At 33.2% G+C, this 25952-nt stretch overlaps 1 long non-coding RNA gene across 2 annotated transcripts; it reads left to right on the top strand.

The window, feature by feature from the left end:
- Positions 1-12697: 12697 nt before the first annotated feature.
- Positions 12698-19294, top strand: LOC118203332 (uncharacterized). Of its 2 annotated transcripts, none has more exons than XR_015039540.1 (3): positions 12698-13889; positions 15677-15783; positions 17863-19294. It is a non-coding gene; the product is annotated as an uncharacterized LOC118203332 (long non-coding RNA). The 2 variants fall into 2 exon arrangements; XR_015039541.1 differs by lacking the exon at positions 12698-13889 and adding an exon at positions 13901-14193 and having other exon boundaries at positions 17863-19290.
- The last annotated feature ends 6658 nt before the right edge of the window (positions 19295-25952 follow it).

The raw sequence follows: 25952 nt of genomic DNA, 5'->3' as shown, positions 1-25952 counted from the left end.
CTGATGGATCCGAATAAATAGACGGCTGTAGCGAGGCGTGTATGGTTATCGGTGGTTATCTGCTAGTGGTAAACGTTAACTCAATCTGTACTTATGCCTCGTCGACGAAAGAGAGCGAGATTTGAACAACTTACAGAGTTTGAACGAGGGAGAATCATCGGCCTTCGTGAAGCTGGATTGTCGTATCGTGCAGTAGCCTCTCGTGTGCAGCGTAACAGCAGCACAGTGATGCGCGTTTGGAAGCAGTGGACGGACGAGTGTCGGACAACTCGGAAATCCGGGAGTGGACCCCGAAATGTGACGTCAGCTCGCGATGATAGACACCTGGTCCGCATGGCGCGGACGGACCGTACAGCTTCCTCTAGACAATTGGCAGCACTGTGGTCAATAGCTACAGGTGTTTCATTGTGTGCTTCATCAATTCGTAGACGTCTGCTGCAGTGTGGACTGCGCGCACGGACTCCTTTATACAGGATCCCCCTAACGCACGACCATCGCCGCCTGCGGCTACAATGGGCCAATCAGCGTAGAGACTGGCGTGCAGATTGGCAGCATGTCGTGTTTTCTGACGAATCCCGCTTTAATTTGTGGTACCATGATGGCCGCATTCGTGTCAGACGCTATGCCGGTGAACGCCACCTTCCGGAGTGCATTATCGAACGCCACAGTGGACGAATACCCGGAGTTATGGTCTGGGGCGCCATAGCATATCATAGACGATCTCAATTGCTACGAATTGTGGGCAATCTGAACAGCAACCGGTATATCCGTGAAGTTCTACAGCCCGAAGCTGTTCCCTTCCTTCAAAGCTTGCCAGGCGCTGTATTTCAACAGGACAATGCCCGCTCTCATACTGCTCGGATTGTTAAATCCTTCTTTGCAGCGCAGCAGGTACAGCTTCTTCCTTGGCCTGCGTGTTCCCCGGATATGTCGCCAATTGAACATGTGTGGGATGTCATTGGTCGGCGTCTTGCTCGTGATCCTCGTCCTGTTGCGTCTGCAGACGAACTTTGGGTACGCGTACAAACGATATGGAATGCTCTTCCTCAGTCAGACATTCAAACTTTGTTTGACTCGATGCCACGTCGTGTAGCAGCACTTATTGCGGCGCGTGGTGGCCACACAAAATACTGATTCTGATCTCTTGTTCTTGTTTGTTTGCTTTGAACATTTAATCATTTATTTGTACCACTACCACTCAACTGTGTATTAAATTGCATTCAATTATGACGATTCCTTCTTGGTGTTGCAATTTTCACAAACGTGAGTGTATTAGTAATAAAAAGTTTTTAAAGTAGCTTAAAAAAATTTATCCATGGTGAAAATTAGCTACTGATGAAAGTATTTTTTTCTCACTTGAAGTATCAAACGGCCACATGTATATTTTTCGAGAAAATCTGTTGTTCTGTAATGTAAAATACCCAAGTATTTGTTCAGTGATAAATATTGATAGGGGAGAGACTTTTAAGTAATTTCATTTCTCAGCCATTATTCAAAATATGATTGCATATAACTAAATAACTTTGGAGTAAATTAAACAGCGTACACAGACATGTGTATACAGATATACAGGTTAGCAAATAAAAGCAAGGACTGTGGATTTGGATCAGTTCAGTAATTTATTAGATTGTTTATATATTCCTATTTTATTTATAACAAGCTTTTATTTAGTAGAATAAGAATGTGTAGAACATTTAGTAGAATAAGAATAATACATGAATACACAGCCTTTTAGTTGCAAGAAATAAGATTTTGCATAGTTATTTAAAGATGCAACCATATTTATTATTTCAGAAGTCAAACAACAAAAATCAGCGTTATATTTACAAAATTTTCACAGGACTAGTTTCGATGGTTTTACCGAACCATCATCTTCAGCTGCAAAACCGCAAATGAATTTTGCAGCTGAAGATGATGGTTCGGTAAAACCATCGAAACTAGTCCTGTGAAAATTTTGTAAATATAACGCTGATTTTTGTTGTTTGACTTCTGAATTAGTATTTATTCGGCGTGTTATTGTGTCTTAATCATATTTATTATCTCAAACATATTCTATCTTAATTGTATTTCTGGGGCAAATATGCATTAATTCTCTTACCTATTGTCTCTTACCTCTTGTCATTATAAAAATTTGATTTTATCGTGTTGCTTATATATTCGTAACTAGAATTGGTGTCGATTCTATGCAGTGTTGATACCTGTAACTATAAGCCTCATCGAAAATATATGCATATTGGATGCCTCATCAATGCTAAGAAGATTTAGCGATTTTTTTTTCTGGCACAATCTCAAAATTTTCATTGCCAGTATGTAATTGTTTGCATACAGCACTTTTACTAAGAAAATTATAGTACATATAAAAAATGCTAAAGATAATAAAACCTTTGGTGACACCAGATTGATATTATCTGATAAACATTGTAAATGAATGAATAAATTTGTCATTAAAATATTTCGGAGGAGTAAAAATACATTAAATCATTAAATGAAGAGGCTAGATGAAATATTCAAATTGTCCAGCTTCTATATTTAGTGCGACAGTAAAAAGTCTGAAAATAATATTAATTCTTTGGTAAAAATATCTTTATTTATACAAAATGTTGCAAATCAATCTTAAGTTATTTTTTAGAATGATATATAAAAATCTGCATGTGTATCGTGTATGCAGTGTCTTCTGGATGCATATTCGTGCAAAACTGATGAACACTGGTAGTTCGGTCCAACTTTCGATCCCGGCGAACGGGCTGACTCCATGGGTGTTTTCTTGATTTTACACATGTGTATCGTTTAAGCACTATCTTCTGTATGCATACGTGAATAAAGCGCTAACTCTGGTAGTTCGGTCCATTTTCGAATCCCAGCAAGCGGGCTGACTGCATAGGTGTTTTCGTGATTTTCCGCATGTGTAACATGTTGGCAGTATCTTGTGAATGCATAACGTCAATAAAGCGGGTGCAGCCCGGGTAAAATGGCTGAATACTGGTAGTTCGGTCCAACTTCCGAATCCCGGCGTACTGTCCAGAAATTGTGGATGCATATGTAAATACAGCGGGCGCAACCCAGGAAAAAAATCGCTGAACACTGGTAGTTTGCTTCAAATTTTAAATCCCGTCGAATGAAAGCGGGCTTCACTGGTAGTTCGGTCCAACTTTCGAATAAAGGCCAATGAAAGCAGGCTTCAGGCCGCTCAAATGGTGGGCCTACCCGCTAGCAATCATGCGAGCTAGCGTATATCTTGTGATTGCATACGTAAATCAAGTGACCTAACGTGAATAAAGCGGGCGCTCCACGAAAGCATCCCTTCCCTCATGTAGCGGGCTTGCTCGCTAGTGATATATAAAACTGTCCCTCTCTAGCTACATCCCTGAAAGTAAGCATTCATTCAAATATTTAACAAATAGATTTGATCATATTTTATGCATCATGCAGACTATATTTCCAGCTCTTTCATTTAAGTGCAATTTATTTCCAATGTATGAACATGAATACTGTACAAGCTTAGTCACTTATTTGTAATTTAATTCAGTTTTTATATAAAAGTTAAAATTTACCAGGCAATTACTTAAAAAATAGTTTAATAGATGTTGCTGTAATTTAACACTTTTGATTTTAATGTTTTCAGAAATTTGCTAATCAAGTTTATCTTCGTGTGACCTTGCATCAAATGCACCGATAATAAATTTGTTTTGGCATTTAGTGCTAAAATTTTTAAAGAAAAACTTATTATTGATGTAAAAGAAGGAACAAATTATATTTATCTTGGTAATATGTCTTATGATATGCTTATTTACGGTGTCATGATATTGCAGTAACTTAACAGGTATTTCATATAACTTGTTTCTTAAGTTGCATAACCTGTTTTCATAACATTTTGTTATCAAATATATATAAAAGGTAAATTTCTAATGAAATGTTCTTCATTTCAGAGCAGTGTTATTTACCGTGATATAACGTGTGTTCACATTTATTTTACGGTTATGATCATTATTCATTATAGAGCTTTATATATTTGTTATATACATTTAATTTATATCATTATGTTTTACATGATTTTGTTTTTAGAATATATCACAATATATATTTCGAGTTGCAAATAGAAATACAGTGGTTCCCAAAGTGTTCGTACATTTATGATTTTCATTGAAATAGGGCTCTATCCATTAATTAAAAGTAAACTTTCTGAATGAGACTTTAATAATAAGATCTATAATCTATTTGTAACAAAATTATATAAAATATTTTTTAAATGTAGTGAAACTTTATTTTTAAGAAATTAATAATCAAAAAATGACAAACATTTTATCTCAAAAAAATGAAGATCTTCATTCTAAGAACTTAATTGGAGGCTATATGCCTTAAGAGAGGGATGCCTTTGTGGAGGACTTTATAAGGGAAACTGGCTCATATACAAGTTACACATGGGGAAAACCACGAAAACACCCATGCAGCCAGCCTGTTCGCAGGATTCGAACCTCGGATCGAACTACCAGTGTTCAGCAGCGTTACCGCTCGGCCGCTGGTGGTCTTCGCGGGCGGTAATTATGTGAATTAGGATGCTATCATACCGCTCACCCGATGGCAAAAATATAGAAAAGGCAAAGTCAAAGGTTAAATTCATTAATTCTAATCAGTATGCACTAGCAAAGTAAAGCACTGTGGTTTTACATAATTTCTGATTAAGCTATTGAAATCGTACAAACTGAAATAATTCTTGCATTTAAACTTGTATTCCAAATTAAGATTTAACTTGAAATTAATGTAGATAATTACTGAGAGAATTGAATTTTTGTAGTGTACTTTACGTGAAATGAGATCACTTGGGGTCACGTGATGTGAACCGGCGAATCAGGATGTTTTACCATGAAAGCATAGTAAATTCTTAAATTAATGTCTTTTTGAAAATTTATTGGCTTTTTTACAAAATTTTAAATGACATTCAAATGTTTATACCTTTAAAATAAAAAATTCTTAGAACTAATATTTGTCTATATTTTTATGTGTATACTGTGTGTTGGCGAGTCTTCTAAGTCTGCTTGGCGAGATTTGCGCTGGCGAAACGGAAAAGTACCAAAATTTGCATTCTATGAAATTGTACTTTTTAAATGATAAAATTTTAAAATCTACAATCTGAATATTAGAATATGGTTGGAAAATTACCATAAAATTTCTTGTTTCTACCAAAACGCTTTTAATATTCTGCGATGGAATGGGATAGTTCTTATGAAAATTATATTAGGGTACTGGAAATGGCTTCTTGTTTGCTTAAGAATTATAACCAGATAGTGAAGCTCTTACAAAAAATTTTATCTGATTAATATAATTTATGCCTTTTTTATAATGAAATAGCTGTTGTATATAATGATTGTAGTTGTTTAAAAGGTATGTTATATTTTCCCATGAAACCATTATGGCATACTAAAATTCATTTGATAAGTTTAATTTATTTTTGGCTGTTGGGTATTATATTTCTATGCAAATACATTATGGTATACTGATGATTATCGTCAAACTCCTAATATTTTTACTCTACTTTCGACCATTTTTGGCTAACAAAAACTGATAGCAATGTACATTAGCTCCAATAATGGATAAGCATGATATCAAAACGTACTCATAAATTCTCGGTGGTTTCATACAACACTGAGAAATCCTTAATAAACCACTTTTATCTGTTGATTATCTAACCAAATAAATAGCATCTGTTCCTCCCAAATTTCCACAAATAATTTTTCAAGGCTTTTTTATATGCTATATCTCTATAGTTTCTGTTGATCATGTAACTTAAATATCTGTTACAATAATTTTTGAAAGGACTATATTTCCATCAATCTTCTTGACTGACAAGAAAATATGTAGATAACGTGTGGAGTTATTATAGCATAGGGAAAAACATGACACCAATTTTACAACAAATCTGGGCTAATCTTTGGAATATGGTAACAGGTAGTTTTGCGACATTTTGGTAAGGCGATAAAGGTTACTAGTTAGGACTTTAGCAGTGTACATGGATACAGTCAAGAGTGTGCGCAATGCCATTTTTGTGCAATTCTAGGATGTTTTTTTAAGTGAAAATAGGTCGACGTGTACATAGATGATACCGTGTATGTGCAATTCGTAAAAACGCGGCAAGCAGTGGGCGATTCTGCCCTTTGTCCCAATTTCGCACCTAATCTTCGTCATGATTAAGCACTTTTATTCCATAAAAGTTCTAGCATAAGCGTAATTCGGCTAGAAGATTGTTGGAAAAAAATGTTAGAAATGTTGAGTAAAAAAAAACATGCCTTTACTTCTTGAAAACAAAATGGTGTCCGAACAAAAACTAGCAAGTTGCTGTAGCAGGGTTGGTCGCTAAATTTTAGCCAAAAAATCGCCAAGTTACCATAATCCAAAGATTAACCCAAATCTGAAATTTTGTTTTGTGAGTCTTTGGTTAAACTAAATGCTATAATTTATTTAGGATGAAATAATTCTTTGGCATAATGTAATTCATATCATCTATGTTGCTACAATTCTGTTTCAATACAAGACCATCATATCAGTGTAAGATTTCCCATGTGGAGACTTGGTTTCTAATCTTTGTGTAATATGATACAGAGAAGCTCGTACTGTGAATTCGTAAGTATAATTTATTCTTCTATTAGATTGGAATGGACTCGGTGTTTTCATATAGAATGTTTCATATTCAAAGTGTTAGTTCGGTGTTTCATATTCAAAGATGTTGAAGTTCATACAATGTAATTAATTAATAGACTTATCACACAGACTTTTTTAATAGACTTATTCTTGAATTTTTGGCTCAGAGATAAAGTTATTAATTAAAAACAGCATTAGAAAAGCAAAACTGATTAAAAGAACACTTCCATTATTTTTAAAATTGATATATTTAAATGCTTTTGTTCATATAAATACAACAATAAACACATTTCTAAATAATAAGATTATTAAGAAAATTTTGAACATTTATAAAGGTTTTCAAGGACAACATGATCGATTTTGTTATAAATCACATGGTTTTGACATGTTTTGAGTATGCTCCTGCCAGATTGGTAGAAGCCTGGTGATCCTGTTATGAACAAATCTTAACAGATAAAGATATAACATGTGAATATAGAATCTAAAAAAAAGTAAGGTTAGATTAGGCTATTTGAATATGGCTAAGCACATTGGTTATCAGATATGGCTAATCACATTGGTTATCAGCCTGAAGAAGAATGCTTTTATGAAGAACTTTATAGGGAAAACTGGTTCGTATTCACAAAACACATGCAAAAAAATAAAAACTGCACAGCCAGCTTGTTCACCAGGATTTGAGCTGAGATTAAACTACCAGTATTGAGTTGTTTAAACCACTTGTAGGACAAAACTAAAGAAAATGCTTGTAATATCATGTAATCAAAAGTTAACTGCATGTTATATTCCACAATTGCTTTTTCAAGTACTGAGGTATGTAATACTTAATCTGCTTTTTTTTTTCCTTTTGAAATGTTTGGTCATGGTATTATTCATTGCATGTATTTTCTATTATACATACAGAATATTAATAGTTCTATAACAAGTGTCTTTTTTTCATTTTTAAGTGCTTTGCTTGTTGATATTCTCAAAATTGCATTTGATGATTAGTGCTATCATGTGTATAATAAATACAATAGATGCATATAATAGATCAATATATTTTTAGTATACATATAATGATTCAATATCATTTTTATGGGGAAAAAAAGACACTTTTGACTGCACAGATTTTCTAGAAATCCCAAGTAAAACACTTATGAAATCATTTGTTTACAATCAGTGAACGTTAAAATCAGCTACCTGTCACAATACAATAAAACAGCGACACAATTTCCTACAACAGCCAGCAGTTCCTCCTTTACATGAACAAGAATTTTTTTTTTAAATTTTTATTTGTCCTTTTTGAACAATGAAATGTCCTTCGATTTCATGCGATCAGGACGCTATAGAACTTATCCTTAAATAGAAAGCCAAAACTTGTACATTGGATTTCAAGTAAAATTCCGTGCATTACCAAATGATCAGCTTTTAAAATGCTCTCTGCTTCAGTAATACAACGAGAATTTACGCCTCCTTGAACAAAATCAAACATTTCGGAAGAGCTAAGTAACTCCATTTTTGAATGTACGAAGTCAGATCACAAATCAAAATACCGAGTTTTATCCGCCATACTAATGTGTGAAAGCGCCATCTATAGGTGAATTGAATCGCGGATAGCTCCTTCCAAGGTCCGTAGAAAGAAAAGGTTAGCTCACTTGGGGTAAACAAACGAAAATGCGTTCTCGCCGTCTATTGGCTGTGACGTCACTGAAGTTCTCTCTCCTCAGATCGACAGAGATTTCCGCATTAAGCTGAACGTGAGCTTATGATCGACTGTGGAAACTCATTAGTTCTTTTTTTTTCGTTCTCAAATATAATTAAATTTATATAGTATAATGGTTGGTACACACTGCGCGATTGCATTATGCACCAATAATGCAGGCAAAATAAAAAATAATCAGCAAAATGTATCATTTCATAGGTATAGAAACTTATACTGTGTTTTGATTTGAGTTAATGTTTAAATAGTGGTGATATAAGTTCATTTTGAATTTTCGGGTTACTTAAATTAATTGATTCATTAATATATGTAGAACTTTTATGCATTGTATTAGGTATATTTAAATGCCAACGGTCTTCAATATTGTTGTGAATTGTGACAAATGCATATAAATATAAAGCATTACTTATCAAGTAACAACATTTTTACTACTGAAGCAACTCCCAGCTATGGCTGCATAATGTTGAACAGAAATGTTTAGTGATACATATATCTCCATGGAAGCCATGACCAGTCTCTGAAGTGGCAGACCAGACAGCAGCTAATGAATTATTTAAAAAAACGTTACATGGGCATACAAGTCCTAGTTTTTATGCATATCATTTTAGATTTTACGATCAGAGTTTTTATGGAGGTAAAAAGCATCAAAGCATGTCATATACTGCAAGGAATACAGTATTACATAGCATATAATTATATAATATCACATACACTTTCAGTAATCCAATGTAAACAAAAATACCATAAGCTTAGAAATGCATAATAAAGAAAACACTATATCATGAATAACAGGGAAATTTAAATCTATGTTAGCTTATTACAATTTGACTAGATCACAAGTTAATTCAACTAATTAATGCGACTAGTTAATGCGATACTAAAGATACAGTATCGCATTGATTGAAATTACACTGGTTATAAATGCATCTATGGCTAAAATCAAAATTCACAAAATACAGCGAGTTCAAGGGTGTATAAGTACAAATCTATTAAAGATACATAGTTTTAGTAATCTGCATGTTTTCCCCCGATGCATACAAGCGTGTCCATCGAGGGAATGGAGGCCTTTGTGTATTCTTTTTTAAGAGAAATTGCCTTTTATCCCTATAACACATGAAAAAAAAAAAAAAAACATGAAAACTCAAATGCAGCCAGCCCATTCATCAGGATATGAACCTGGGTTGACCTACCAGTGTTAGCAAGTTAAATGCTGGGCCACAGTGGGCATTGGTGAGATGTTGCACATACTTACAAATACAGTATATGTAATAACACTCCATACATAAAATACCGTATGTACGATTATGTACAATAAATAAGAAAATATCTGATACAATTCCTTCAGTACTCTTATGTGCAAGCATGTTATATTATGCATTGCTTGTAAGTGCAAATAGCATTAATATATAGCATTCATATATATGTACAAACAGCTATATACTAATGCAATTTGTAATATTATAAATACCATTATTATATGTACAGAAACTTTACACTTGAGTTTGAATATATTAAATGCAAGTGATGCTATGTACATAAATGCACTGAGTGTTTAAAAAAAGTAATTGTAAACATTGTGTACCATTAGTATAGTATCATGTGGTCATAATTCTTTGTGTTTAGACCTTTCTCATTTTATAATAATCAAAGTACACAGTAACATGTAGACTATAGCTATACTTGAGTGTTGTTAAACTGAATGTAAATAAAAATATGTAGAGTAAAGATAGATATAAATAATATTACATAAAATACACACAGTACCAAATATGCTTAAATAGTTTTAAATAATGTGTATGTAACTCACTGCATTAACTAACTTTTGTTACACATGGAAAAACTGCCATGCAACCAGCCCATTCTCCAGGAATTGAAGTCAAACCACCAGTGTTCAGCTGATGGGCCTCGTCAATTACTTAGAATTTGAGCCTATTGTACTGTTAATAAGGTACATACCAGAAATAAAATACGAGTGATACACGGGATACATGTAAGTAATAAGAAGGACTAACGACATTGCAGAGTACAGACAACAACATATTAGAAGTCCACAATTCAGTTGGCAAGCAAATTAAGTTGTATTATTATGCTTACTGTTAATAAGGTACATACCAGAATTAAAATATCAGTAATACACGGGATACATGTAAGTAATAAGAAGGACTAAATGTATAATTTAAGAATATAGAAAAGTTTAAAAAACAAATATGCCAAAATTCTTGCAAAATATAAAATTTCATTTTCCATCTGTATTTATACTTTGTAATGATTTGTATTATGAATGAATAATGTAACTTAAGCAAATATTTTATTTATTATAGTTTTAAAATATGCATTCCTTGACTATACAGTGCATCATGATATATTTCATTTATAAAATTAAGATCCATATTTACTAAGATTTTGTTGAATGTAGTGTTTAAAATTTAGTACCAATTTTGACTTTTGCATTTAATTATATAAATTTACCAGCAAAATGTGCAAAATATATTTGTTGGTATCTACAAATGTAATCATTATGTCTGTGGTGATATTGTATACAGGTCATCATACTAAATAAACATCCACCCTTTTTCCATGTGTTCACAGAAAGTACAATGACAGTCAAATGATGTTAATATAAATTGCATAATGTTTTAATGAGTGCATTTATCTGTGTATGAATAATATTTGTCCCCAACTAAACTGATAAACTCTAATTTTTCTTATTCATAGAATGGATAAACTGAATATGTTAAATGAAATGTAATATTTAAGTTATTATATAAAAAAATTTCTTTTTTAATACCAAAACAAACACATACAGCATTTAGTCCTATTAATATCTAGGATTTACTTTCCTGAAATAAAAAATGAGGATAACAATTCAGAAAATGACTACACTCTTCATTTCGTTATTATTTTTATACATTAAATAATACATAAGTGAAATAAATATAGAAACCTAAAAGATAAAATTCTAAATATACAGTATTAATAACAAAAAATAATAGAGGATATGCAAATATTCTTTGAATATCTTTTACTTATATTTTTAATATAAAAAGTTAACATCTTCTATCTGAATACTTTTGGAAAACTTTATTTTTTATGCTTGCTAAAAAGTAAAATTCAAAGGATTAAATGTAGTCTCAATTTTTATATAGAATTACATGATACAGCTGCTGAATTTAAAAGTATGCTGATTAAGTATTACACTTCCTTTCAGTTATAGCTTGAATAGTTCATTTGTCCATGTTTCTTGTTGCTACTTTACATCAAGAAATTACAAACATGCTTTAGAATCTAGTGACTTATAATTTTTTGCAATTTCTTTTTTATCTATTAAAATTAATCATATATTACAGGAAAAGCTTATGCGAGTTAATCTGAAAAAAAAAATCCACAAGTAAACTAAGATTTCTAAATAAAACAAGTACTGCAGAAACAAATGGACCCAAAGTAGGCTTTAGCAAATTAAAATAAATTTAAATTTCAGCCAAATTAGATTCCAAACATTAGGGTCAAATTTGTACAGCTTTATAGAATAAATGCTCTTAATTTGAACTTCTTCTATTGCAACATTTAAACATCACTACGTATTTTCCAGTTCTTGTGAAATGTGGGTTTTCAGTCTGTTGAAGCTAAAATGAGTAACGGTATAAACAGTTGAACCTTGAATAGCAAATTCTGTAAGGAAGTTTGAAAGACTTTCGGTAAAACAATAAATTACTCAGAGAACTTTTCGTAATTAAGACTTATTCTACACAGTAAAGAATATTTTAGGTAGTTAAGTTTCGACTCCAAATATTCGAATTTTTACTTTTCCGATGAAAAACAGAAAATATTTTCAAAAGTAAATACGAAACTACTATTAGGAGATGCTACAGTGAACTTCAGTGACGTCACAGCCGAACGAGTCGCTGGCTTTTCGTTTGTTTACTCCAAGTGAGCTAACCTGTTCTTTCTACGGACCTTGAGCTCCTTCAGCTTGTTAAACAATATCCAAAATTTAAAGGCTTCTAAATACAATTATTGGGTTAAATAACCTTTCTGATAAATACCGGTTGGCCATAATTAAACTGAAAGTGCTCACAATGTTCTGTAGTCGTTCCGAGGTCGGACAGCGTTCGAGATAGACGCCTTATCGCTTCGCTCTCCGTTCCTTGCGTTGCTTCCACCCCCGCTACTGTACCGAGTTCATCGACCTCGCCTCACGGGCTCTGGGTTGTTTCTTCTTTGGCTTTCGCCTCGCAAAAGCGTCGCCTTAACTGCACTGCTGCACCCTTCGCTGGATAAGACAGGTCGTATTTTATTCTTTCTTTTGATTTGCTTTATTCACCGTGCTGATAAGGGTATGTGGCGTTCCGACAGATACTTCAACTTCTATTCATGAGATGGCGCCACGTGTAAAATCCAGTTCTTAATCGGAGCAGCAAAGCGACGGCATTACTCACTCAGACTTCTCGTGAGACAACTGTACGCGACGCTAGCATGAACTGTGTTCCGAGCTCTGCGTTGATCTCTGCAATGTAATTTAAATTGTAATTTAGTACTTAATATATTCTTTTGTTATAGGAGATTGTCTACTCTTATTTTCTTTAATTATATCATGCATTAAGCACACGACCACCAAAAGTGGTGACCTTTTGACTGAGCACGCTACTGACAATGGATTTTCAGACCCTAAGCCACGTGCATCCAAGGCATTCTGAAGAACTGACTAAAAATAACAACGAATATGGACATTAAACGTATGCTACAACGTACCCTTTCAATTATTTCTAGAAGTATTGATATATATTGCTTGTGTTTTTTTCAAAGTCGTGCATATCATCGCAAGGAGCTTCAGCAAATCATCAATGTGATCTGTTCCGTTCCGCTGACTTCGACAGTCGTGCAATAATTTTTCGATCATTCAACTTTTGTGACAAATGTGATACAATAGTGATTTTCGCTAAATGTGCTACATCAGTAATTTTTCTGCAACGTGCTACGACAAAATTCTTCCCTCAGTGTTCGAAAGTAGTGATTTTTTCCCCCCATGTGCTACAGGAGTGATTTCCTTTTTCCTTCGAAAGTGCCTTAGCAGTGTGAAGTGGTGATTTTGTGTGTGCGCAATACAAAATGAACGCATCATTTTTTTCTTAAATAGGAGTTTCTTTTCAAATGCATTTCGGTAAAATATTATTTGTGTGTGTGTAATTGCTGACCCTGTCTTATTTGTGTGTGTATCGTTAAGGCCCGTCTACACGTACCGATTTTATCGGCCGACTTTCTCGCAGAGGAACAATTTTCAGGATGTGCGCATGCCCTAAAAATCTGTCATGTTCTCTGCGACGATTTCAGAGCTAGTGTTCACCGCTCACTAGCCGACGATAAAATCGGCGACTCTAGCCAATTAGATTGCTTCCAGAGATCACGTGCTTTTCCTTCTCATTTTGGAAACATGGCGCTTTTTCGTTGGAGCGAAAGTCAAATTTTTCAATTGATTGATTTTTATAGAGACCATGCTGTGCTTTGGGACACAAATAACATAAATTATAAAAATAAAAAGTTAAAGGATTCCCTTATTTTGGTAAGTTATCTTCCCGTTACTTTATCATCAAATATTTTTTTTATTCGTGATGAAAATTATTTTATGTTGGTTAAACAAATTACAGCTCAATTTAATACAATATTGCTCAATTTTATTAGCTGATTAACTCATCTAGCGGGGATGTTTCCATAACCGGCACTTGGCGAAATTGCGGATTTGTTTACATCGGAAGTGAGCGTACGTGCGCCAGAATACGGTAACCCTGGTAATTGTTGCAACCCACACAGGGAATTTTCCTGAAGGAGGAAAAGGGAAATTTTCTGTTTACTTTTCGAACATTACGGTAAAGAAAATAAAGTTTTTTATATTTTCGCAAAACGTTTATGGGGTTTTGGGAGTTAAAAAATGAAGCAAATTATTATTATTAACATAACAAAAAGTTCCTTTTTTAAGTATTATATATGTTATAAATATTGCTATTGCCATGAAGACAAACTGGGCAAAGTTAAAATGAAACCAACAACAACAGCATTTAATTTATTATAGCTTTTTTCTTACTTTTACTAGAATTCTAATGATAAAATGATTAGTGCATTTAAATACATATTAAATGAAAATATTAAAATAAATATGGAGATGCATTAAATATGATTTGGACTAATTTAATTATGTATTCTTACATATATAGCTATGCCCATTTAATTTTTCTCAATAAAAATAATTAAGCTATCCTTATAATTTTTATATATCTATACATTTTTTAACTCTGCACATAGCTACTCAGAAAGAAAGATATATGGGTAGGCTATAAGAAGATAAAAATTATTAATCTTCCCTTCAAAGTCAAATGGATATAGCTGTAGTATACGATTTCAAAAAAAGTAAATCATTAGAAGGGAATTAAGCTGAAAATATAAGTCTGAAGGAAAGAGATTTTTCTTAAATTCAAACTGTGCACAAAACATTTCAGATGCATTCAAACTCTGAACTGGAACATGCTAATTTACTGTTGTGGAACTAATATGAAAATAATATTGTTGACAGTATAGTAGTGTACCACCAAAGAATTTATGCTGGGAGAAGAAGCAAAGCTTCGAAAGCTTCAAAGAAGAAAGCAAGCCACAAAGCCAAATAACTGGCTTAATTTTTACTCTTTTTATGCATAAAATGTCATAGTTGTTAGTATCTCATTAAAATATATTTTCTTATAATATAATGATTTGCAAATGATGGAAATTTACCTGTCATTAAAGCATTTTGTTCTAAACATGCTTCAGCTTATCAAAGAAGTTAAAGCTATTCCAACCTATCCCCCATATTAAAGTTTTTTTGATTAAATCAGGTTCATGTCTAATGCATCAAAAATATAAATAAACCTTCTTTAGTATTTGTCAAACATCAGTTCTCATGGCCTTAAATTGGATGCAAGATTTATTTCACAAAGTTATGTTTTCACTTATGGGGCAAAACTTTTAAATTTGTTATTTGAATCTGTTACATTAGTCTTTATTTTAAAGAATATATTGTATGTCATATGGCCATGAAGGCAACCTGGTTAAAGTAGAAATGAAATCAAACTTTCTAATTGTGATTTGAAGCCATTGTGTTATACTTCGAGGAATATGTTATATGGTAAATATGTGTGCTCATGTTTTTCCTGGACAGGGCATAACATTTTTTACAGAAATAAGTTACCAACCTAAACCTATTGCCATGGCAATTAAATTTTTCTGAAAGAGCAGGATTATTTATAAGCCAAGTGCTAAACCTTTGTATTGTTACCCTGATCATGAAATTTTAAATGGTGATTTAATTTCTTTTTTCAGGTTGAACTGCCCTTCAATGAAAGCTTTTGCTCGATGTGTGGCCTGTAATAGCAATAAATGGGACTTTTGTGAACTGAAATCTGTTAGGCTTTCCAAAATCCAGAAAGGTAAAGTTTAACTTTTTATTTAAGCCTAATGTTCTTAAAATATATTAGAATATCCATAGGTGACATTTGATTATTGTTTAATAAAGACACCATAACAAAATAAGCTGATTGAATCACCAAATTTGTAACTTGTAACTTTTAAATATATCCAGACTGTCTGCTTTAATAAGGAAGTAACATACAGTGCATATATAGTAGTGTTTTGATTTTCATTTATCATTTTATTCTGTTTTAAGTATGAGTTCAGCAATGCTCCAACATAAGGTATTCCAATTTATATGAGCTTTAAGTCGTACAGCTCCTTATTTTATTTTGCATATTTATACTTGTTGTTTTGAAATTGTCAATAATTCATAAAATGCTGATGAGCAAAACATTACTATGCCTATATATAAGAATTAGCTTTAATGAAATAAGAAGCATCAAAGTATATGCTAATTGCCTTAAAACTCCATACCCTTCTTCAAAACAGTACTTCAGTTATAACTGTGTTAACAAACTATGCAGTTGTTCAACATTTTTATACACTGTGCTGTTACTTTCATACTTTGGTTCAGGAAAGTAAATGGGATTTGATATTCTATATTTCTTCTTTTTTTCCCCACATTATAATTATGAATCGAGTTATCAGAAAAGAATAATTAATTTTATGAAACCATTAGCATCAGAATAACTCCATTTCTTGCACATGTACTTTTTGTTTCCAATGGTGGATGCTTGCCTATGCCGGCATTGGCCACTCCTAAAATCAGATATGGTGATCTATTATGGAGGCACCTAATAGGCAGGCCACCTTTGCCTCCTATGAAGGGACAGATAATTTACATCCATGCCTTGTTCATTATTCGAACCCGGGTCCCTCAGTATTGTACTCAGGCTTCCCTAATCACTATCCCATCCGGGCAGCTACAATTTTATTTTAATATGCTATTTTGTATTGATATGTAATATGAAAAATACATTTTTATTATGTATTTTTTAAAACAAGTGCTTTTTAGTCATTGGTTCTATTTAACTAGAATTCACATGTATTGTTTTATATGCAAAATAAATTCGACCCAGACTGATTGGAATCTGACTTCAGAGCTTTCGCTCGTTGCATCTGTCACATAGCTTCAGAGCTATAACTGTGTTATATTTAATTTTTAGTACTTAAATATTAATTTGTTAAAGTTAAAAAGTAATAAGGCTGAAGAATGTCAATGTGATATATTTCTTAACAATAATGTGCAGTAGTCCCTCTTTAAAAATGGTTTTGATTATCTGCAGACAATAAAAATTGAGAAAGTTATGAAAATTAGATTATTTTGTTGAATTCAAATTGGCCAAATGATAAAGATATACTTGCATATAAATCACTTCTGCATATGATTGAAGCTTTACAATATGTGCTTGTTAACTTCAGATGTCTATAGTATTATTATTATGACAGTTTAACACTTGATATTTGCAGCACATTACCTCAGATTAGAACTATAGGATAAAATGTAGTTGAAAACTTTGGGAGGTTATAAATGAAATAAATGCAGAAGAAATTAACTCAAGCCATTACTATTGTTAATGAATAACAGAGCAGTTAGAAAATTTATTATAATTCAGAATTAATGTTTAGTACTGGCAAAGAGAAAGTGAATAGTGTATTAAGTCAGATAGTTTTCACAATAGAAATATTAACTTAAATAAAAAGAACAAAACTATATTTCCCTCATTAATTATTAATATTTTTATTATGTTTCATTATTAAACATGTTTATTACTTGTGTATCCTGCCAAATAGACTGGCTGCATGGAAGTTTTCATAATTTTCTCTATGTGTGACATGAATTTATGCATCCAAAATGCTAACCTTTGTATGCAACACTCACTCATTTCTAATGCTTTAAAGTCCCAATACTCGTTTAATTTAGCATTTGCAGTATCAGCGTTGTTACACTATGAGTATTACTAATATTTTAATTCAGTGCTGCTTTTTATTTACTTTCACATTTATTTTATTCAATAAATAAATTAACTAAAATATAAAATTTATTGTGAATCGATTTTGTAATTATTTATGTTTATAATTTTTATCCCTTCCAGCTGATTAGGTGTGCAGAAGCAGCAGACTTGTAAATGTGAAGGAGCTATTTGCTTAGTTATGCAGTAGAATTCACCACCCTGCGGCAAGCTTCGTTAAAGCTGTGAACAGCCAAGCTAACCATCTTCAGGGAAAGTGGCTGCATCAAGCAAACCCAGTGACATTCCAAAGAGGAATGTCAGTCAAAATAAAAACTTAATACCTAAATCTCGGAAAATCAGACAATTAAGCCACAAATCTTGTGACCAATTTTTCAGTTGCTGTGCTTAGTGCGATAAAGTTATATGGCAATAAACTGAAAAGCTATGGCAGGTATTCTATTGTACCCTTTAATGAAATCAATTTAAAGCAAGCTTATCATATGATAAGCAAAATGATTGTATCATTGGATATGAAGACTATGGTAATGATTGCATTGCTGGGTATGCAGGCTATGGTTCTACAATGAGCCAAATGTAATATCTCAGTATGCTGTGACTATTAAAATTATAACTTATGTATTATTACTTCATATTGGTCATTATGTTCCAAAATAGATGCTCTTTTTATATAGAACTAACTATATAAATGTAGAAAATCTGAGAAGTTAATTTTATATGGAAAGCCTTCGTGCAAAATTAATAGCATCTTGTTAATTTCATATATGTTTTGTGAAAGTAATTGCTGCTGAATCTAGAATTAATGCATTATCTCAGATTTGAGACAAAATTTGTCAAATTAGAAGATAGTGAAATAGATAAATAGGAAATGAAACATGAAATTTATATATTTAATATTGAAATAAATATCTCAGTAAAGTGGCTGTATGTAAAGTATAATGGTGCAATTTTTATAATTTTTTACTAAAATGCTAAAATTATGTGCTATGAAAATTTTATTTTCATTAATATTTATAATTTTTCCTCGCAAATTTTTATCCAAGGTGTCTATGTTTTAGCTATTTTAGATTTTTCTGTTTTAATGTTAAAAATATCTTCTTTATCAGCATTACATTAAAATATATCTCATAATCATTTGAAAACGAAGGAAATTTCATTCTTTTCAATAGTTTAAGAATATTTTCATAAAACATAATTATAGAAAAAATGAACTGATACATTTATAGTTATATATATGTAAAGAAAATTTTTTAGAAGGATCCTTTTTTCCGTACCAGAAACATTTCATGAGCTGTAATATGTAATATTAGTTGGCCTAATATGTAAAAGGAATGTTTAATCAAATTATTTTTATTATGCTTTTATAAATATCACTATAATTTTAAGAGTTATTGAATTTAAAAGTGAAAGAAAAAGCTACAGTTATTTCAAGACTCTTTAATAAAACAATTCTTTATTCTTGTATTCTCGTATGAAATTTTTCTGTATATTTAACATAAAATTGTATGCATGTAAATAAATTTTTTAATTTATTATTATCATTCTGTTAGCTTCAATTTTTATTCTCAATAAATTTGATACATATATTTAATATTCAGCTAAGTTTTATTAACCATGACTGATAAGCATTTTAAATTTCATCCTGTCAAAAAATTTAAAATTCCCTTTTTTTCTTGTAATTTTTTCATACACCTCTCATTTTCTGTTTAATTGTAAATATTGCATACTTATAATTTTATAAATCATAACTTCCCTTCCCTGAAAAAGCACACAGATTCATTCTTAATTTAAAATTCAATTACAAGTCCAATGTGAAAATGAATTAGCCAATGGCACAAAATAACACATATGTTTTGGCCTCCTCGGTGATTGCGGTGATTTGTGCCCAGAGGGCGCACCGCACAAAAAGTTAGTTGCGTTACAGAACGTAAGGAAAGCGGACACGCCAAAATGTCGGGCGTATTACCGCTAATTGAGGTAATTGCATCGTATCTGTCAGGTGGCAGAAAACTAGTATGATGTATCAATTCACATGCCAGGTGGCAGAATATGTCTATCATGTACATGCCAGGAGGCATAACGCTTGTAAATATGCCAGGTGGCATACGACTTGTAAATAAATGTACAGTAAGATATCTTGGTGCAATATATCAAGGAACAAGCATCAACAACCTTCTGATCATTTGGATACGTACATTTTTTCTGGTGACACCGGACTTGATTTGTGGAGATGAAGAATGGACGAAGAAAATTAGTGAGTTCATGACTGAAAAGCCAGGATTTAACGCGAAGAAATTCGAGGTAGGCCCTTTTTCATTTTTCCAGTTTTTAATAGAATTGTTGAATAAAAATCTTGGTGATTATTATAGTTGATAGAATCTAATGGTAAAATGGAGGCTATGAATAAGGCAAAGGAGTTGCGTACGGTGACACGTAGCTTAACTACTAAGTTGATGAGTAAAATAGATTCTGCATTGTTAGAAGAGGGTGAAACCGCGGATGAGAAATTAAAAGAATTACTCGAAATGTTACTTGAAAAATCGCAGTTGTTGAAACAATACGATTCTGAGATTGAAAAACTTATAATTACGGAACAGGAGTTGGAAACAGAAGTAATTTCCGCGCAGGAATATCAGGAAAGAATTATAAGTTTTAAATGTAAAATTCAGGAAAAATTAAGAAAAAACGCGTGTAAAGTTGAATCTAGAAATTCTAGTGAGGAAACTATCTCCGAAGTTGAAAACTTGTGAAGTTAATATTTTAAAATTGCCAAAATTAACGGTAAAATATTACGGTGATCCTTGTTCTTGGCTTGAATTCTGGAATCAGTTTAGTAATTCCATTCACCAAAACGAAAGTCTCAGTTCGGTTGACAAGTTTTGTTATTTAAAATCGCTTTTGGGAGGTTTAGCTTTAAATGCTATTAGTGGATTAACATTTACTAGTGAAAACTATACGGTGGCTGTTGATATACTAAAAAACCGTTTCGGCAGAGATGACCTGCTAATTAATGCGCATATGAATAAATTGTTGAGTTTAGAACCTGTAAAATATTCCGGAAATACGGCTTCTTTGAGGAAGCTTTATAACGATATAGAAATACAAATAAGGAATTTAAATTCCTTAAATGTTACTAGTGGTTCTTATGGATATTTATTATCCCCTATTTTGTTAATACCCGAGAATTTAACTCTAGAATTCACTAGGAAAAGAAGTGATAAACAAAATTTCGATGTTAATGAACTACTAACGTTCTTGAAAACTGAAGTGGAATGTAGGGAAACATCAATGATGTTAGCGCGTTCTAAGAATTTTGATGTAAATGAAACACCAATACGAAACAAAAGTTCCCATCAAGGTTATCAAAATAAATCTTACATGTATTCTAAAAGAAATGATTACAGTACGAATAAGCAAGGTGCTTCGGTATTAACTAGTCAAAGCGAAACTCCCTCTAAATACTTTCAAAAATCACATTTTAATCCAAATCGAAAGTTCTCTACCCCGCCTAAGAAAGAGAATCAAAATGTCTGCATATTTTGTTTATCTGCTTGTCATATGAATCATGATTGCGCACTTGATTTAAAGACTCGCCGAAAGGCATTAATGGATCGAGGTTTATGTTTTATTTGCTTTTCGAAAGGGCATCCAAGGCGTTTCTGTGCTCATAAAGATGAAAAATGCAGACTGTGCAATGTCCAAGGTTTACATAATTCGTTAATATGTGACGCCGCATCGAAAGATTTAGAGAAGGATACTTCCAATCAGACAAAACAAACGCCAATCCTTGAACCTTCTCTTTGGCTCTTATGTAATGAAAATAATAACAAAATTAAACCACCGATTTCCGTTCTTTTACAGACGTTTTCGGCAGCAGTTAGGTGTAAAGGGGGGAACGAAAAGGTATTACGTTGTATGCTAGATTCAGGGTCAACAAAGTCATTCATCTTACGAGAAGTGGTTGATTCACTGGGGTTGAAAATTATTAATAAAGAAGCGCTTATTATTTTCACATTTGGATGCAAAGATGCAAAAGAGCGCTTGTATGATATCGTAGAAATCGTATTGCAAAATGTAAACCATCCCAATAAAAAGATAAAAATTAACGCAATAGTCATTGATTCTATAACACTAGGGCAAGTAAAAGTTCCTTCTCGGTGGATACGAAAGATGGCGTTTGAGAAGGGAATAGAATTAGCAGATGCTGGTACAAATGACGAAATTCAAGTATTAATAGGTTCGGATTATATTTGGGAAATTTTAGGAGAACGAAACGTGAAGATTTGTAAAAAATTAGTCGCAACAGAAAGCACTTTCGGTTTTGTGATTCAAGGCAAGGACGAAGGATCAAAGTGTAAGGACGCAAGAGTTAATCATATAACCGTTGTAAATGAGGACTTAGGTTATGAAAGAGTTAAAAAATTATGGGAATTAGAAGCAATTGGGATAAGTTCGGATAAAGAAATATCTCTATCAGATAAAGAAATTTTAGAGTCATTTGAACGAAATACAACTTACAAGAATAAAAGGATAAAAGGTATGAAACTCGATTATTGTGGAAAGAGGGTGTTGAAGGTTTAAATAACAATTATGAAATCGCGAAACAGCGTTTACAATTTTTAAATAATAAGTTTCAGAAAAATAGCGAGCTATATTTAAAATATAATGAGATAATTAATGAACACTTGAGAGATGGTATAGTGGAACGGGTAGATACGTATTTAAATAGTAGTTTGAAAACGGGGTATTACATGCCTCATCACGCGGTAGTGCGCGAGCAGAAGGATTCTACAAAGGTTCGAATAGTTTTTGACGCTTCTTCTAAAAGTAAGGGAAATTTATCACTTAATGATTGTTTGGAAAGCGGACCTAATTTAAATCCTGATTTGCTAAAGATTATCATTAAATTCAGGGTACATTCAATTGCGTTTTGTGCCGATATTCAGCGTGCATTTTTAGAGGTAGGCTTAGCTAAGGAAGATAGGGGTTATTTAAAGTTTTTGTGGATAAATGAAGAAGGGTCAAATCTCGATCACAGTAATTCCAACTTACAAGTTCTTCAAGTATGCAGTATGTTAAAAGAGCTTTACGTAGATGATTTAATTTCTGGGACAGTCAATGTAGCAAAGGCCTTACATTTAAGCAAGGACATGATTTTCATTCTTAGCGAGGCCAGTATGAATTTACGTAGATGGGTTTCAAACTCACCTGAGCTGAATGAACTATGGAAACTTAATGGAATTGACTCTCGTGAAACATCTGAAGACTCTTTGGTACCGTTGAAAGTTTTAGGTCTTATCTGGGACAATGTCAATGATAATTTGAAAATAGATGTATCTCAGTTTGAGAAGTTACAAAATCTCAAAGTAACTAAACGCATCATTTTAGCAGCATGTGGTATGCTGTTTGATCCCTTAGGAATTATGAATCCATTTACTGTTCGAATTAAACTCTTAATGCAAACTATGTGGGAAAAGGGTATTCAATGGGACGAAAGTGTTCCCTTGATACAGAATTCATATTTCAGGAATGGTTAAAAGAAGTTGAAAAAATAAAGTTTTTCGAAATTCCCAGACGGTACTTCAGTGATATGTGTTGGAAGTTAATAGAAGTTCACATATTTTCTGATGCCAGTCTCAAGTGTTATGGCGCCGTAGCATATTTTAGATTTAAGAAGAAAAATAAATGTAAAACAAGTTTCATAGTGTCGAAATCCCGTTTGGCTCCATTAAAAAGGGTAACACTCCCTAGGCTTGAACTTTTGGGAACATTAATTTCTGCAAGATTAGGTTCGTATTTGCAATCGATATTTCCGCAGTTGGATAAGGGAAATATATTTTACTGGACTGATTCCCAAATTTGCATTCACTGGATCAAGGGATCTGCCAACGAGTGGAAACAATTTGTTAGAAATCGTGTGGTAGAAATCAAAGAGAAAACAATTTTAAACAACTGGTACTTTTGCAGTGGGAAGACAAACCCTGCTGATAAACTTACGAGGGGCATGGATGCTAATTAATTAATGAAGTTCTAATTAATGATAGTGATTGGTTTTCTGGGCCACCCTGGCTTTCAGAAGTAGATATTCGACATCACATAAACGAAATGAATACCGAAGCTGACTTGCAAAACGTTAGTGAAGAACGAAAATGTGTTACTTTGAAAACACTTGTGGAATCTACAGAACCGTTACTAAATCTTGAACTGTACGGAAATTTAAACAAAATACTGGGAATAATGGCTTATGTTCTGCGCTTCGTGAACAACTGTAAATCCGCTCGTGAAATGCAATCTGGTATGCTTACCGCCTATGAGTTACGGAAGGCTTCAGAATTTCAAAGGTGGTTAGCAAATGAAAACATAAGGTGGATATTCAACCCGCCTGCTGCTCCACATCATGGTGGTATATGGGATGCTTAAATTCGAGGCCAATAACACCGGTCTCCAGTGATCCCAATGATTTGATAGCTTTGACTCCTGGACACTATTATAGAGACTTCTTTAACAGCTGTTCCGGAACAAGATTTAACCGAAGTATGAGTGTCTCCATTGCAAAGATGGCAACTAACACAGCAGATGTTCCAAGGGTTTTGGAAGCGGTGGTCTAAAGAGTACCTGTGCCAACTACAGCAGCGTAGCAAATGGAGACAGCCTAGCAAAAATATTCGTCTAAATGACTTGGTTCTCATTAAAGAAGATAATATGCCTTAATTACGTTGGAAACTCGGGCGAGTAATAGAAGTGTTTCCTGGAAGAGACAATAATGTCCGAGTGGTTAGACTAAAAACTGTGCACGGGGACATTAAACGTCCTATTACCAAACTGTGTCTTTTACCAGTTGAAGAACATTGGTTTATATTGAATATGTTTTATTATTTTTTTATTTCTTATTGTACTAATAATTTTATTTGTTTGTTCTAGTTTAACCCTCATAGTTAACGTTTCAATATAGTAAGATATAAGATGTTTTGCTAGAAGATTGGTAAGTGTGATATGTAATTTTATACTTTTTGAAGGTTTTTGTATGTTTTCAGTTTCTATATTTTTCATTTACTTGTTTGCATATATTGAAGATTGTATTAAGATGAATGTAATTCATCGGGGGGGGAGGATGTTTTGGCCTCCTCGGTGATTGCGGTGATTTGTGCCCAGAGGGCGCACCGCACAAAAAGTTAGTTGCGTTACAGAACGTAAGGAAAGCGGACACGCCAAAATGTCGGGCGTATTACCGCTAATTGAGGTAATTGCATCGTATCTGTCAGGTGGCAGAAAACTAGTATGATGTATCAATTCACATGCCAGGTGGAAGAATATGTCTATCATGTACAGTCGGTCACAAAAGTATTCGAACACCGGTACCCTATCAGAAAATGACAAGATGGCTTTTTTTTTCTCTTTCTCTCTGTGTGTCGTGTTATTCCATCCTAGGTTTTCTTCTCCCCCCCATCTTGGAAAAAAACTGGAAAAAATTGGTCACGATCTCTTTTTGAATGGGGAGATGCCATTTTGAGAAAACGCTGACGACCCTATCTTGGAGAATGAACATGACCGCTCTACACACCCTTTCACTCTCTCTCTCTCTCTCTTTGAATTGGGAAGCCATTTTGGGAAAAAGCAGACGACCCTATCTTGGAGAATGGAAATGAACGCCTCTCCCTCTCTCTTTGAAATGGAAAGCCATTTTGGGACCCTCTATTCTTGGGGAGGGAGAAAACTGAAGTCTGCACTTCGCTGTCTCTGAAAAGCGGAAAGCCATTTTGGGAAAAGCGGACCCTCTTCTTCTGATCTTGGAGAACTGGAAATGAACGCTCTACACGATCTCTCTTTGAATTCAGACGGTATTTTGGGATCTTCTAATGTTGGAAAACTGAAATGGACGCTCTACGCTTTCTCTCTCTCTCTCTCTCTCTCTTTGAGATGAGTAGCCATTTTGGAGGATTCTCCACCACCATCCTAACCTTGGAAAACTGAAATGAACGCTCTACACCTTCTCTCTCTCTTTCTCTCTTTCTCTGAAATGGGTAGTCATTTGAAAACTCCCTAACTTTGAAAAAAAACAGAAATGAACGCTCTACACCATCTCTCTTTGAAAATGGGGGGTGTCATTTTGAGACCTCCCTCCCCTAAACTTGAAAAAAAAACTGAAATGAACGCTCTACACTTTCTCTCTTTGGACATGGGTAGCCCTTTGGGGACCCTCTCCTCTTGGTAGG

This window comes from Stegodyphus dumicola, chromosome 2, assembly GCF_044657685.1.
Source record: "Stegodyphus dumicola isolate Sdum_Otavi_A_Nest chromosome 2, ASM4465768v1".
Lineage (NCBI taxonomy): Eukaryota > Metazoa > Arthropoda > Arachnida > Araneae > Eresidae > Stegodyphus > Stegodyphus dumicola.
The sequence above is the reverse complement of the archived record's forward strand: the minus strand, read 5'-3'. Positions and strand labels throughout refer to the sequence as shown.